General features: G+C 35.4%; 1 protein-coding gene across 1 annotated transcript in view; it reads left to right on the top strand.

Moving 5' to 3' along the window:
- Window positions 1-1,676: 1,676 nt before the first annotated feature.
- Window positions 1,677-15,531, top strand: part of LOC127386333 (sodium channel protein type 2 subunit alpha-like) — a 75,098-nt gene continuing 61,243 nt past the window's right edge. The window contains exons 1-3 of the mRNA XM_051623208.1: window positions 1,677-1,920; window positions 9,042-9,165; window positions 9,771-10,025. The gene's annotated coding sequence lies outside the window, so the exon portion shown is untranslated. The remainder of the gene's footprint in view (window positions 1,921-9,041; window positions 9,166-9,770; window positions 10,026-15,531) is intronic.

Below are 15,531 nucleotides of genomic sequence, written 5' to 3'. Positions count from 1 at the left end.
AAGCAGTTTAAAATCAAGACACAAGCTTCTGTTCATTCAGGGGTTTGATCAATTGACATAATCCTCTGAAAGCAAAACCAATGCTTTAGAGACAATGAACATTTTTATTAAAAATACATTCATCCTTCACTTCTGAAAGTTTGAAAATGTAAATATTAAAACTAAAATGAGAATAAATCCTTTTTTTTCTTATAAAACTGTGGTATATGTTCATACTCTCCAAGTCTTTTTGAAATGAAAGAGGGGATTTGCCTGAACAGTGGGATCAGGAGTGACCCAGTGTGCCCGAGTTTTTAACAAAAACAAACAAGGAAAGTGACACAACTGCATTTGCAAGCTGGGGGAATATCTTTCACTTAATATACAGAGAATATTTTGTACCTACAGAATACATACACCTATCTATGTTTGCTGTTATTAGCCAAGTTCAGGAGTTTGGTATTTATATCTTAACAAGGAGGTAGCAAGCTTAACTGAAATTACCATAAAATAAACTACTCACAATTTGACACAAATGCTTACAGGCTGTGGTTTAAGTATGCTAATTAAAATAGGGATTTCTGTATGATATTAGAGATAAGGGCCATCAGTTGTAGGCAGTATCCATCCCTGCTTCTGCTTTGTGTAGCTGTGATTTGTTAGTGGATACGTGCTGGCTGCCCTGGAGTCCTCACCTCCAAAACCAAGTATGTGACCAGTGGAATAGAGAACTGGGCTATATCTAGCCATACTGAAGAGGTACCTAAAGTGCTACCAGATAGCAAAATATTGTCTTTTATACTCTGTTTTTCTTATTTTGTGGAATAATGTTTGTTCATTAAATCCCGCATGACTGAACAAAGCTGGTAGCTGGTTTTTAAATTATTTGGGAATTGTAGTGGTCTCTAATCCAAGGCTATGAGTCAAAATACTGTACGTACTTGCTGACATTGCTCAGCATTTATATACCTGGCTTCCCACAGACACCATGCTCCTCAAACTGACATGCAGGACAAAACTATTTATTGCCTGAACCACATGAGGTACTCAGTACTGTTCCCTGTGGACAAGGTGATGTTGGAGCCACTACTCTAATAGTTCTTCCCAGGATAGCCAGAGGAATCTTAGGTAAGCAGATGTAAATCTGCACATGCCCAGGATTCCTGTGTAAGGAAAAGACTTTGAGCTGTTTTTTACACAAGCATAGTACATTTTACTCAAATAAAAGGAATTCACACAATGCCAAAAATGTGTGGGAGTATTTAATTAAAAAGACAGTATCAAGATCCTCAGCAAGTTCAGCATATACCAGTCAGGGGTGCAGCCAGTGCCTCCACTCTCTTATTTATACATATGTCTCTTCCCCTGTATTTTAAAACTAAATGCTCTGCTGAATGTATAAAGAAAACTATTTTAAATTGTAATTATTTTAAGTAACACAATTTAAAAGGGTTCTTCAATAATCATTGTGGTTTTGCTGGTCTGCTCTGCTTCTTGTCTTCAGGAACTTACTACACTGGAGCTGTTTGAAGTTCAGGTCAGAATAAACGGATAAAGATGCCTCTTAAGCTTTGTAGGCGTGATGCTTTGTACGCATTTATTATCTTTACCAGTAGGTGGAGCTGCCACGTTAGGTGCTGCATTTTTTTTCACTTCTCCCCCTCCACTCCCCCACCCTTCTCCCTCCCCTTCTCCTAATAAGCTGTTTTCTGATATATGTTGGGTACCATAGAGTGAGACTGAGAACAGGAAGCGGAGGCAGAATCAGAGAGGATTCTGGAAAGGTCTCTGTGTTTTCTTTTCTACTGAGAATACAGAAATTCTAATCAATTAGTAAAGCTTTGTGGATGGGAATCAGGACTATTTCAGGAGGAGACATATATTATCATATTATTTTTGGATGCTGGGCTTTGCAGTGATTTGTCATTCTCTTTCAATCAGGTAAGCTAAGAAAACATTTCATTGTACCCATAATAAATCTTGGTAATATGATCCGTTCTTCATTTCAGAATCAGATTGTACCCTCTGGTTTTCTGTTAAGGTAGACCCAAAGATGGAATGGGAGTTCAAAGCCATTTTGTACTGACTGGTTGTGATGATGGTGTTATTTTTTTTTCATTTTAACCTCGTTAAAGCTGATATCTGGTTTCTTAATGTGATGTTGTGATGCAGTAGTCTTAGTTGCAATATCAAATAATTTTATAATCAACATATACTATATTAATACCTAGCATTTTATAGAAGTGACCTTGTTTTCTAAGAAGAAAAATCTGGTATTTAGTCTCAGGAAGGTCTCATAAGATTTCGGTCTCATAAGATTCTGAACATCTCAGATTCTGATGATCTAGGAATAAAATCTATGTGGTTTGTTACTGCTATTTTCAATATATATATATGTATGTATATATATATGTATATATATATATGGTATCTGAAGAAACTCCCTTATTAGCTACATTTTGTAAAAGATATGTAAGCAATAATTTTCCTTCTGTGCCATTTTTTGCGTGGTTGTCTGTCTGTGTGTATGAGAGAATGGGCTTACGAGCTGTTAATTAACCAGAGTCCACACTGATGATACAGTTCACATTTTGTCTGTAACCTTACTGTCTACTTCAATATATGCTTCTTAATAGGACTGTTTGAAGAAGCCAGCACAAGAATTACTGCATTTCTTCATGCTATTGTCCATTTATCCATTGTCTCATTCATTATTACCAATAATAATTAAAGCCATCAGTTATTAATGGTAAAAGGAAAATATATCTTGAAGATCAATTTGCTATGTGGATTCTTTTTCAGTAATGATTCTAGAGACACATGTTCACATTAAAACTACACATATTAACACAGTATTAATTTGGAAATTATTTCCAAGAGAAGACAGTAGAAACAAAAAAAATATGCAGAAAACATACAATAGAATAAGGAGCCCACTGTATAAAAATCACCAGCTTAATCCATGTAAGAAAAAGAAAGCAGGACTGGGTCTCAGGTGGTACTCAGAGTAGCAAGTGAGGCCTGTACCTGAAAAAGTGATATGAAAGAATGAAGTTTGTAATTTGTGATTTTATGCTGCTAAATCAATGTGTCTGTGGTGTCCTTGTGTCACTTCAAAACAAATAAGTGATGATGATTATGATGATGTATGTTTTTAAAACATACAATGTTTGTGTTTTCACAATTGATTTGTCAACAATACAGTTTCAGAAGAAGACTCTTTAACATTAATATTTAATTTTTGCTCTCTTGCACATCTTCATTTTGGGAGGTAAGATTGTTAAAGGCTAGAATGTGAGCTGCTGCAGTAATCTGGAGCTTCATACCACCTTTTAAACAGATTTGTTTATTAGGTCTTGATATTTATAGAAATTACGCTTGTGTTGTTAACTTAGGATTTTTCCCTCTAATGAGCAGAAGTTGAGAGCCCATACTGGTTTTCTTAGTGGTGCCAATTAAGCTCAGTACTGTAAAGTTCCATTTGGATAACACTAAATGATAGAAGAGGCAAAGACTTCCATGTTTTCATTGGAGAACATTAAATAATTCCCCTATGCCCCCTCAGATTCTGTCAGACTGGTAATTAGATCTTTTCCCTTTATTGTCAGGTAACCTGGAGTGGGGAGGAATCCAGGGAAGGGAGACAGTATAGAAAGGATGGGGGTTTTAATCAATATGCTGATGACATATTTTATATTTTCTGTTTCTTCATCAGACAGCATTAGAGGAGTAAACTTGTACCTTATGAAGATTAGGCATGGAGGTTAATTTATTTGCCCTTGGAAGAAGGGCCCTTATAGAAGCAAAAAGGATGGTGAGATGCAAGATAGAACTTTCTGACTGATGGTATCCAGCCCTATATAATTTGTTTTGTGTATGCTATGTATTAATTACACTGTTGCATACCCACAACTTTTGGTGGATCAGAGAACAGCAGATACTAAGAGAGTTCTTTGTACAAGCAAGAAGGTTCCTTGTTATTTAAAGTGCAAATCCTGGCCTTTTTTACCCATATGCTCTTCTAGCCATAAGATGACAAATGAAAAAATTGCTTGAACTCTGCTTGAGTTAAACCTAAGGGAAAATAAATGCAAGTTTCTGATAGTTGGTTCTTCATTTGTCAAGATGACTATTTGTTGAACTCTAAAAATGACTATTAAAAGTAAGTTTCAGGAAGATACATTAACTCTATTCTTTATCAGAAACTTCTAGTTAGAAGTTAGAAACTTAACTTTCAAAAGTCTAAATTATCTTATTTGCTACTCAGTGTAACTTTTCTATATTTTTTACCTTATCATTGTTAATCATTAATATACACTGTTGCCATTTGCAGAAAATACTGTTTTTCATCGTCACTTGAATAAATAAATTGTTTAAAATATCATAATAAAATTGATGCTCACTAGTTCAGACTGCTTATAGAACCAATGTACCCACTGAGCTGTGGCTTCATGAGTACATCAAAACAAGTATCAACCACCATAAAATCCATCTATAGGAGACTGCATTCGCTTCATTGGAAACCTGCTGTTACTCATTTCATCTACCCCTCCTGAGTAAAGTCCTGAAGCACACTGCCAATGGCATCTCTCTTTAAGTTTGGCATTGACTGCCCTCCCATAGGACCTTGATATTGGAGCTAGTATCTTACAACCAGTTCATCTGCTTTCATCAAAATTCTCTTTATGGACAACTGGAACCCCTAGTATATTATTGTGATGGTGTTACCACTTGATTTTCGTGTCTTACAATGAAGTAAAGCAGAAGGACTAGGGATAAGAGCAGCTCAGGCAGGGACTATACTCCTTCAAAATATAGGGTAGGACCACCATATGCTCTTAAGTAACCATAACATGCATACTACCACTGTAATCCTAAACAGGAGTAAGCAAGTTAAATCCTAGGCCACAAAAGTATGCAGTCTCTGGCTTGTTCATTATCCATCCCAAAATTATTTCTTTTTGTTACAAAAAAATTCCCCAAACCAAAAGCACCAATCAACCCACCCCAAAACTGTAATTTCAAATTGTTCCTAAACTTTAAAAGTGGCCACTAGCCTTGGTAAGGTCTACCTATAAAAGACTATTCATTTACTCTACCAACTAAAACAGATCATGGAATGTGTTTTACAGTAAAAAATGGAAAATAAAAAACGTTAATATTTAATTAAAGATCTAAAGCTTTTACGAGGCTCTTTCACATGTAAAAACCTTGAGGAAAAGGTTTTTTATTCTCAGATCATTTACTTGTCTAGTCATTCACTCTTATTGTTATTGATCTGTTCTTACTGAGTAGTTTTACTTAGGAAAGTGTAATCATAGATCTACCATCTGCACAGGCCCCTTTTTCAACCTGGAATTGTTTTTCCTGCTACGTATCTGGATTCCTTACTTGACCTGTCAACTTGCTGGATGTCATATATCCTTATCAAATGATCACATTTTGAATATTTATATATTGACTGTGTAGTCCATTTGCAGTGAGTCTGGCACATCCCAGATACATCAATTGCATCCATGCTGTGATGTTGAGCTACCTGCTCAGCAAAGCCAATGTCTTTCATATGCATTGAAGTTACTACATATGTGTAGATCAGCTGAACAGCACAGACAGCTGACTCCCTACACCTGCCCTGCATCAGGCACACCTGCATATTTCTGAAGGATTTCCTGAATGAAAGCATGAGGGTCACTATTAACTCTGAAAGGATATCACAGATGCCAGCATAGAAAATGGCTGGGAAGAGTATCAGTACTATGGGCTCTGTGATCCCCTTGACCATCCCCAGTATAACTGTCCAAAAATAAAATTTTTCGGTCATAACTTTTATATCACATAGTGAGAGTGAGAGAGAATGCAAGCAAGTGCTTTAGGTGATGGGTGAAGGTATAGGCCTAACTTGCATTCTTATACCCTATCAAGGAGCAAAGCAAATTCCACTCATCACAAACAGCTTTGAATCTTATTTTTAAAATTCTGTTACTCCTTATTTGCACTTAAAGCCCAATCATCTCTAGAAGTTGTGTATAACAGATGAAAGCAAAAGTTAGAGGATTTACAGTAAGAAAGGCTATCTATTTATGATGTTATCTTAGTTCTGAGTAGAATTAACTTGGTGACAGAAATAAGCAGTTAATCTCAGGAGGGCCTAAGTCAAAGGCAATCCTAACATTTACTTCCATTCAGATTAAATGTCTGAAGAAAGCCTGTCAGTAATGTTTAAGGCCAAAGTGTTCACATGAAAAAGTCTAACCTGAGAGAGAAGTTTTAAACAAAAGCAATGCTAAAACAATTCAATCTGTGTTAGGAAGGATTTCTTTCCTATCAAGTGAAGCTATAACTGAGTATGAAAAGGAGTCTGCCTGAAAGGTTTTTACTAACAGCAGTTTAAGTTACTCGCCTTACATTTCCCACATACCAAATTGTTTTAATTTGTGTTATAATAGCAAGAATTCTAGTAGCTAATATAAAACTGGCCATGATTCTGTAGTGTTTATTACCTAAAGATATAGGCCTCTAATTAGTACAGTATTTGTTTAATACACTTAATTTAAACATTACAACAAGAGACACCTTTCAAAGATGTGGAAGAACTTGCATCTCATAGACTTTACACCTTTGGATTTCTTACATATGAGCAATGACTCGACCAAAATTATACTTCCATAATCTATTTTGAAAACATTCCAAACTTAGGGCTTGGTTAAGTTTTGTTGGGCACGTCCATGGTGCATGAATCAACACCTTGAAGTCATACATGAACATTTTTCATAGGCTGTGTTAAACCGAAGGTATAAAGCACTCTATTTTTATGCTGGCTTTCTGTGCATTTTCCTCTTTGTAGTAACAATCACAGTCAAGAACTGTGTGTGTAAGCCTCTCACCCAGAATTTCCAGTTTTTCCCTTTTGGTTTCCTAGACAACTGTCAAAGTCTAAATTCAATCTATTAATCTTGTGCTATACAAAGTTTATTCCTTTATATTTTGTATTGATTAGTTACTGGGGCTTAGTAAGACTAGGAAAGTAAGTGTTGCAGCTCCCTGATTCTTAATAATTAAATTAATTTTCTGAGTTTAGTTTGTTATTTCTTTTTAGGCTCATAAGCAGTATTATTTATTGTGAATACATTTTTATAAGTTTCCCTAGAAAAATGTTACATTACAAACCACTTTCTATTTCTTTTACAAAGCAAAATTGATACTGTTATGTATTTATATATATTGCTGACTGATATTTTATTGTGACTTCTTTAACATTTCCACAGTCATGGTGTACATTCCAATGTTTCACTTGTAAGCATATTTAAATTTTAATTTGAGTACAAAAAAATACTAGGAATTAGTGTTGAATGTCGATAATGGGGAGCATACAACTGATAAACTCTGAATCTGGACAATTTTGTGGGTAACTCCGTTTCTTGTCAATCTAAAACTGGGCTAACATTTTTATAATCACTTAACACTTCAGAAGTCCATGTGGTTTTCCACAATTTCTGTTCATTGTCTGGCATTTGTCTCTAACATGAGATATCACTTAGTTAAAGCCATCACTGGCATATTGTCTTACAATGATCTTTATAAGAGTATCTAATTTTGAATAATTCAATTTCTTTTCTAAATCACATTTCAGATGGAATACATTTTGCTACAAGACAATGTGATGATAATATGCAACTATCTTTTCCAGCTTATCCTTGCATTGAAAGGGAGCTCAAGTGCACAAGGATATAATTTGAAACATTATGCCTCAGAATTTGAGGAATATTCCAACCACTCTTAAAATAAATGCTGAAACCACATAGGCAGAAGAGTTCAGGAGAAAGTCCCACAGCAAGAATATATGTAGTCTGTACATCAGGAATTACTGCTGAATAAGCCTGAATTTTACCTATGATTCACTCTTACAAGCTGAATCAGGATAATCTACTTCCCCAAAACATGTTTTTTGTCAACATGATACAGCCAGTACAAGCACAGGTAGGATGTAATAAATAAGAAGATGGACACTAGGCAATGGGGTTACAGATGAAAAAAGGTTCTCTATGACTGCCTTGTGCTCTAATTCAAAATACAGTGTAACACAAACCAGGACATACAGTTTTATTTAAATGGCCTGCACTGCTAGTGTTGTTAACAATTTTCAATTAAAGATGAATTCCTCAACACACATTAAAGATTAATTCCTCAACATTTTGCAAACTGGCATTTTAAAAACTTATTAGAAGTTACAATACCTCTTTTGAAAATAAACTCTATATGAATGCTTAGTATTAGTGATTACTCTTTTATTAGGAAGCTGTAATATACTTTTCATAGTTTTTAAGCCTGCAAGCAACAGCATTCACACATGGTGCTTATTCACACTGTATCTGACCATGAGATCAGATTTCAGCCACAATACTACTTCAGAGCCAGAATCCAGATGCACCCAATGGGCAAAGGGATGGGGGAATCCCCTGTGTCCCTCCAGGGAAAGCTGCATTCAGTGGAAAATATGCATTGGTGGATAAGTATAATTGGTGGCAGTATGAAAGTCATGATACCCTGAAGGTAGCACTGGAGGCAAAACTTTCAGATGTCTTCAGTGGAGCCTCTCCTCAAGTGACTCACCACAGCAAGATGTGCTGAATCAGTGCCTTGCTCCAAATGACCAGAATACTACAAGAGTTTGCTGTTAGCAATCACTAGAATGACTTTCTGTTACATTATTTAACAAACAGAAGTTCTAATTGTGGTCCTACTTAGTGCATCTTTAGGAAAATGTAATTCTAGATTAATAGCAACTAGGACTAGGGAAACATTAGGTTAGTTTTTGAAATGCATTTTCTGTAGAAGTACTTTGAGATCTTCTATCTTTATAAACTGGAAAAGCAGTGGTCTAGTAGAAAGCTTTTGCTTTCTGTTTTCCCATGCTCTGTGTTTTCAATTTTATTTATTTTATCTGCAGAGTTTCTACAGTGGCTGCTCGTTCTCACTACATTTGGAGAAAAGTATAAAGTGCTGCTTTGGCAGGAGCAGATACCTAAAAGAGAGAAATGTTGTCTTTTTCTTTTCTTCTCTAGGAATAAAACCAAACAACAACATTTATAAAGTGTGAAACCAGTCAGAAATTTATCTAGTTCAAATGAGAGTAAATGTCTCAAAGACATTTCAACCTCAATGGCTGACGACTAAAGTTTGCAAGCTGTAAGTCGACTATTTCAATTTAATGAACTAGATAATCAGATTATTAAAGCTTTAAAGACTGAGGAAGCTATAGAAAACCTTTGGTCAGCTCTTGTAATGATGCAGTCTTGTAATGATGCAGTCTTGTAATGATGAAGAACCTGGAGAAGAAATCACCAATTTTTGCTGTACATTGCTTGAGATGGAAGAAAAATTTTGTCACACAAATAAAAATACTTATACCAACATTCTTTGAGATATATAATGTGAAACAGTATCTGTATTTTCATGTAAATATAGACGGAACTAACTTCTATTCCTGGTTAAAGACAGTAAATCCAGTGGGAAGTAATGATACACTGTGCAGTTCCCTAAGTGACAGATGAGAACATCCCTGTTAGCCTGGGCACAGTTACCCTGTCTCTACTTAAAACTGCACCAGTCATGCAATAATTTCAGAAGACCAATTTTCCCTTTTAATTAAAACATGAAGGTGAAAGAATAAGTGAAATTTTTGAAACTCGTATCATTTAAAGAATATTCTAAATTGTACGTTCGGTCTGTGTTAGGTTTTATGGACTAACCTATGTTCCATCCTGCTTTTCCTGCATCTCTTTGCTCTTCAGGCTGGAAAAATGTGTCTGTGTGAATATGTAGACTTATCCTTGTCTACAGCAATTAATTTTGAGGAGCTTTGGACACAGGAACAAAGAATGAGAGAGTCCTGAAGAAAGCTCAGTCTTGCAGAAGCTTCAGCTCCCAAGAAGAAACTTTTTTTTACCAATTCTATTTTCTGCTGGAAATGCTTCCTTTTTGTTTTCATGATAGCAAAAGATCCAGTGGCTAAATTCTGAGATTTGGCATTTCTCAGAAAAACAAAGGTAAGATTGTCTTTTGCTCTCAGCCAGACATATTTTTTCACTTCATAATACGGCTATTTGATGTAGCTATATCTCTATGTAGCTATTACATAGATCACTAAAATATCAGAAGAAAAATGAAACTAACAGCTTTAATGAGGTGTAGTAGAAATCTGTGTTACATTATTGTAGCTATTTTCCATTAGAATGTAAGGATCTTTAACATTGGAAGGTATTTGCAAAATACTACTTAAATACGGTATTTCAACTGGGTTGATGGGCTAAGAAAGAGACCCTTCCTCTTCCTATTACATTGCATATGGTTATCATTTGGCCTTTTTCAGGTTTTCCAATACTTCAGGTATTCACACCTGATCTCTTTTCACACCTTCTCAGAGACAACATATGGTGCTAAAGAAAATAAAAGGCAGGCCTGTAGTTAAAGAATTCCAAGAGGTTTTGGACAATTTTTATAAATAAATAAGTCATTATATATTCAGGTGTACTACAACTTGCAGGTCTGTATCTAAGGAATCCAGGTTAACTACATATATTCCTGCTTACTGCAGTTTAGAAGGTACAGCATGTATTGACCTTGATGTAAGAATCTTAATTCACTATTTCCACTCCTAAGTAGGAGGAGAGAAGAAACAGGAACAAATTAAATTTAAAAGTGAATGTTGTAGTGAGGTAGAAAGGGAAGAAAAGAGATTAGTATGGAAGGGTAGTGGGCACAAACAGATAAATAGGCAGGGGGAAAGACCACAGTGATGTCCTGGTGAGAGAGAGCAGTGTCCGAAGGTATCCTCCCAAGATGCATCTTCTGGCTCTTTCAGACAAGGCTGGGATTGCTTTCCAGTCTCTAGCCTAGGCTGAGTGTTTTCCCATCTGCCTACTCTTTCATCAGTCAGATGGAACCCCATGCATTATACCCTGTCCAGATTTCCAAACTCTTACAGTACTTTATTTCGTTGAAGTTGGGGTTTTTAAGATCTAGGTAATATGCTTTCACACCTTATTGCAAGTCATTTATTGGGACATTAAAAAAAATTGCATGTAACACCTCTGGAGCACCACACCAGTATTAACTCGGTAGTATTTTCTGTATTTCCTGTTCTTTGGACATATTCCCGCCAATGCGAACTACAAATTCATACCCAGCCACACATCTCTACCACATTCTAAATCCTTTTAAAGTAAGATTTTATTAAGGAAGTATTATTTCTGTTACAGACCTTTTTTCAAATAATTGATTTCATATTCTCATAGCAAGTGACTATTTTTGTCTTCCATGATTTATTAATTGTAATAATAAATACCTGGCAGTAATTTAATTAATTTTATTTTGATTTTTTACGTAACACTAATGCCTACAGGCCACTGAGGCTGACTGTACAAATCCAGGCAAAAATTATAGTCATTGTTACAGATCAACTATAGTCTAAGGAAAATGACACAGCAGATGAATGATAAATGTTGGCAGGAATTGAAAAAAAGAAAACAAATCCTACATATTAGTCAGTTAGGACTAAACACAGATTATCATAGTTTAAATCAGCAGATTACATTTTTAAAAAGAGGCAGGTTCTCAGTAGGTGCTAAAGGCTGGAAGCTGTTTTCCTCTTTGGGGAAACCACTCCTTTTCTTGAAAATACCTACTTCTGTGGAACCAACATTCATGGATTCCCTGGCTCCATACATAGTTTTGACTCAGTATCTCTTTAGATACCTCAATTAGCGCCGCATTGCATTTACCCATTTGGATTACAGCAGTGACATTTTGGGGCTCTTTTTTTTTCTTTTTGGAGTTCTGTTTTTTATTCAAATATTTATAAAGAGTAAGAAATAAAAGAAAGTTGCCAGGAAAAGAAAACTAAATATCAGTAATGAAAAGATAATAATCTATAACTGTAAAAAAATACTTCAAAGCATTTCAGTAGATAAAGGGAGAGGTTTTTCTTTTGAAATTAGCCTATGTGCACAAATGCCAGAAGAAATTTCAATAAAATTATTCTTTTTAGATCATTTTCACAACAATCTAATATTTATGCATCCTTTTGTGTTTAGGATAATTTAAATGCAGCGTTACTCAGTTTGGTAATTGATCAGAGCATAATTACTTAAAAATATCTTATCTTCACTTCCATAAAGCTAATACCTGAATTTTGCCAGACAGCTTCTCAAATACTAGGAGACGGAGTTAAGATGACTAATTTCTTTAGACTCCTTCTGCCTACACTCCCTCTGTGCTCCTTGCCTGTTCAGGACAGTGTTAGTTTGAGTTGTGGTAATTTTCTGACAACATCAGCACAAAACAGCTACACTTTTTACTTTCAAAGCTGCAGAAAATAATCTCTAGCTGATGCTGAAGTGGTGCCACTACCCCTGTTGCTCCTAACATGGGAACCCCACCTTTTTGATCTGGACAAATATCTTTACTGGCCTAATGTGAGACAGTGAGTCTTATTAATGCTAGTGATTTAGAGCAGTTTTTAATCCAAGCTTTATCATCTGAGAGGCTATAGCTGTGCTTGGCACAGAGGAAGATATTATTTCCCAAATTTCAGCCTGCTGAATAAAAGATTAGCATAAGAAAATTATTATAGTTGGTCATTTTACGGATTCCATTTGTTATTCTTGCACTTATTCCAATACAAATCAAATGCATGTTTGTGTGCCAGTATTTCAGTTTTAATGGAATGAAAATCCCAATAGTCAGCTTTTCCAAGGCTTTAGAAGGAAAACAATTGTAATGACAGTGGTCTAAAAAAAATGTAAAAATCCATAAGAAAAGCTGCAAGGTTTGCTATTTCTCCACCTTGAAAATTTTGAAGTGTGTACCTGGACTGTTTAATGCAGAGTGCAAATAACCTGTTACATAAACTGATTATTTGAATAAATAATCATATTATCCACTTGGTTCCTACTCTGATACTTTCACTTTTACCATTTGCCTGATTTAACACATCATAAAAATAGATGCCTTCAGGCCACTTCTGGCTTTTTTAGAGGCACACAAAAATAATTCAACATCATTAGCACAGATATTTAACTTATTTTCAAAATAAAACAAACAAAAAAAATTACCAAGCTATCCATGGGCATAATATAATTAACTCAAATATGCATAAAATTAAGAAAACTCGGATACTGTTTATTGTTCAATCTTATTTAAAGTAAGGGATTGAAAGAAAACTGGAGAAGGATTTATAGAATGCAATGCTCAAATACAACTAAATGGATGTATTTGGCAAAAGCATGCCTTTAATAAATTGGAACTTGTCTAAGGAAATCTGTTGAATCGTAGATCATTATACATAGGGTATCTCGGCCCAAATTGTAATTCAAATACTTGAAATGCTTTTTGCTGAGCAGTGTCAGGTACTGAGGGGTTTGGACCATATGTATTTTTGAGACTATTCCTGTCAAGATCGTTGTTTGTTTTTTTTTTATGAAAGTTATTCTGAAATTATCAGAAATACAGATTTCTTTCTCTGAATTCTGCCCAGTATAATTCATGTCCTGGCAGCATAGTTACTGGCTAACAAGCAATTTTAAAGCCGGTGAAGGAAGCTGAGGGAAGCTATTGCTAACAAATGAGTGGGTCATAGTTGGAGGATTGCTAAGAGCTTGTTCATGGCTCAGTGCAGGGAACAAAATTACTTTTGTTTCATTGTTTTATTAAACTACTGCATGTATAGCAACAGTAATCAAATACATCTTTGTGTATTGTTCTATTAAGCTCTGTAATCTGAATGAAAGCACTTGGAGCATATTTAATATAGGAAAAACCTTCTTGCACAATAGCAGCAGTCAGGAAAGGTATAACTGCACTAGACAGTAGTGGAGGCCGGATTCAAGTATTGTTTCCAACTTGTCAAGAAAACTTTTTTAAAGCTTGCTTTATGACTGTCTGAGAAACACAGTGAAACCCCAAGTCTGGTAACATTACTTTTCGCAATCATTAATTGGCCTGTTTGTGGATTTCTAGCAATACAAATACATGTATTTCTAGTGAGGACAATGTATTTTATTATAGCATTCATAACCGTAACTGTTAATGAATGAAAAGCAGCCTAACCAAATGCACTGAACTATAAAGAAAAGGCAGACTGATTACTCTAAGAGGGTGCACTTTTTAAGATTTGTTTCACAGAAAAGACACCTAGGTCAACAACTTGAATCACAGGCTGGTAAAATGTGGAATAAAGGAATTAATTATACAGAAAGACTGATGGGAAACCTCGTACATCTTCTTAGTTTCTGAATTGTGGATGGACGAAAGCAATAATTAAAGGACTGTATATTCATGAATTTATATTCAAGTGCCTTGGTTCTGGTCTTATGTTACTAGGATGCTTGGTGTTATAATTTACCAACTAAATTACTTCTGTGTTCTCAGTGCTGCTCATACACACTGATGCTGTGTTGTGAACCAGCTCCAGAGATAAAGACACAACGTGGCACAGGAGCAGGTTTACCTTTGGATTTGTAATTTAGATTTAGGAACAATGTAGGGAAGGCTACTTGGCTTCATGCATGGAAAACAAAATAAGAACTCATTTCAGGCACTGAAATGCCTTAACTCTTAACCATTGGTTTTCATCATTAAAATTATTACGACACTATGCCACAAACTTTTGCAAAGTAGACATCAAAAAAGGCTATAATTTCTTACTTGGTGGCATTGCTCCTTAACCAGATCTGCCTTCCTTCAGCCATTCCCTCCCTCCAGCCATTCAAACCTCTCCACTGTGCTGTAGAGTGCATCAGTTTAAGCAACCAGTCCAGCTGCAGAAGGACTTGGAAGAAAGATAAGAGTATTACATTCAGCTGATGCTCTACAGGCCTTCGTAAGGGGGCCTGTTGCACTGTGGACAGTTTGGTGCAAAGGGCAGGAAAAAAGCAGCAGAGACTACCTCATCCAGCACTGGCACCAAAGACAATCACAGGGAACCAGAGTCTTAGATTTCAACCTAGTTTTAGTCTGAAAGAATATTATGACACTTGCCTTGCAAAAGATCAGGAGCAGCATCCTTCTTTTCCCACAGAGCCTTGATCATACATCCTGTTTCCAGGATGCACTACCACTTAAAAGGCCTGTGGTTTTGATTCACAGCTCACAGACAGTCAATAAATGCAACCTAACCTGCTTTGATATCTAACATTAACCTTCAGCATAGTAAAATATCAGTATGAAAGAACTGTGTCTGTTCCTCCCATAATTCAGTTGCTGTCTTTTAAACAGCATTAATCATATGAAAACTATTTTTTTGTTTAATGAAAGTATTTTCATTTGTAAAGTTGGATTACTGATACTTGAAAAAGTACAGGAAGATAAAATGCATTAACGAGTAAAATATAGGTTTACAATTTTCAAGAGTACTTCATAGAATATGCATTTATACTTGCTGTTAAAAAAATGCATACTCTTAAAACACTTTTATCAATATTTTGCTTTAACTCTAAGAAGAGTCTAAGGACATAGGCAGAGCAGTGTCTGTGGGCAGAAGTCGTATCTTTTTTG

This window comes from Apus apus, chromosome 6 (genome assembly GCF_020740795.1).
Source record: "Apus apus isolate bApuApu2 chromosome 6, bApuApu2.pri.cur, whole genome shotgun sequence".
Classification (NCBI taxonomy): Eukaryota; Metazoa; Chordata; class Aves; order Apodiformes; family Apodidae; genus Apus; species Apus apus.
Note: the sequence above shows the minus strand (reverse complement) of the source record. Positions and strands in the feature narration are given on the sequence as shown.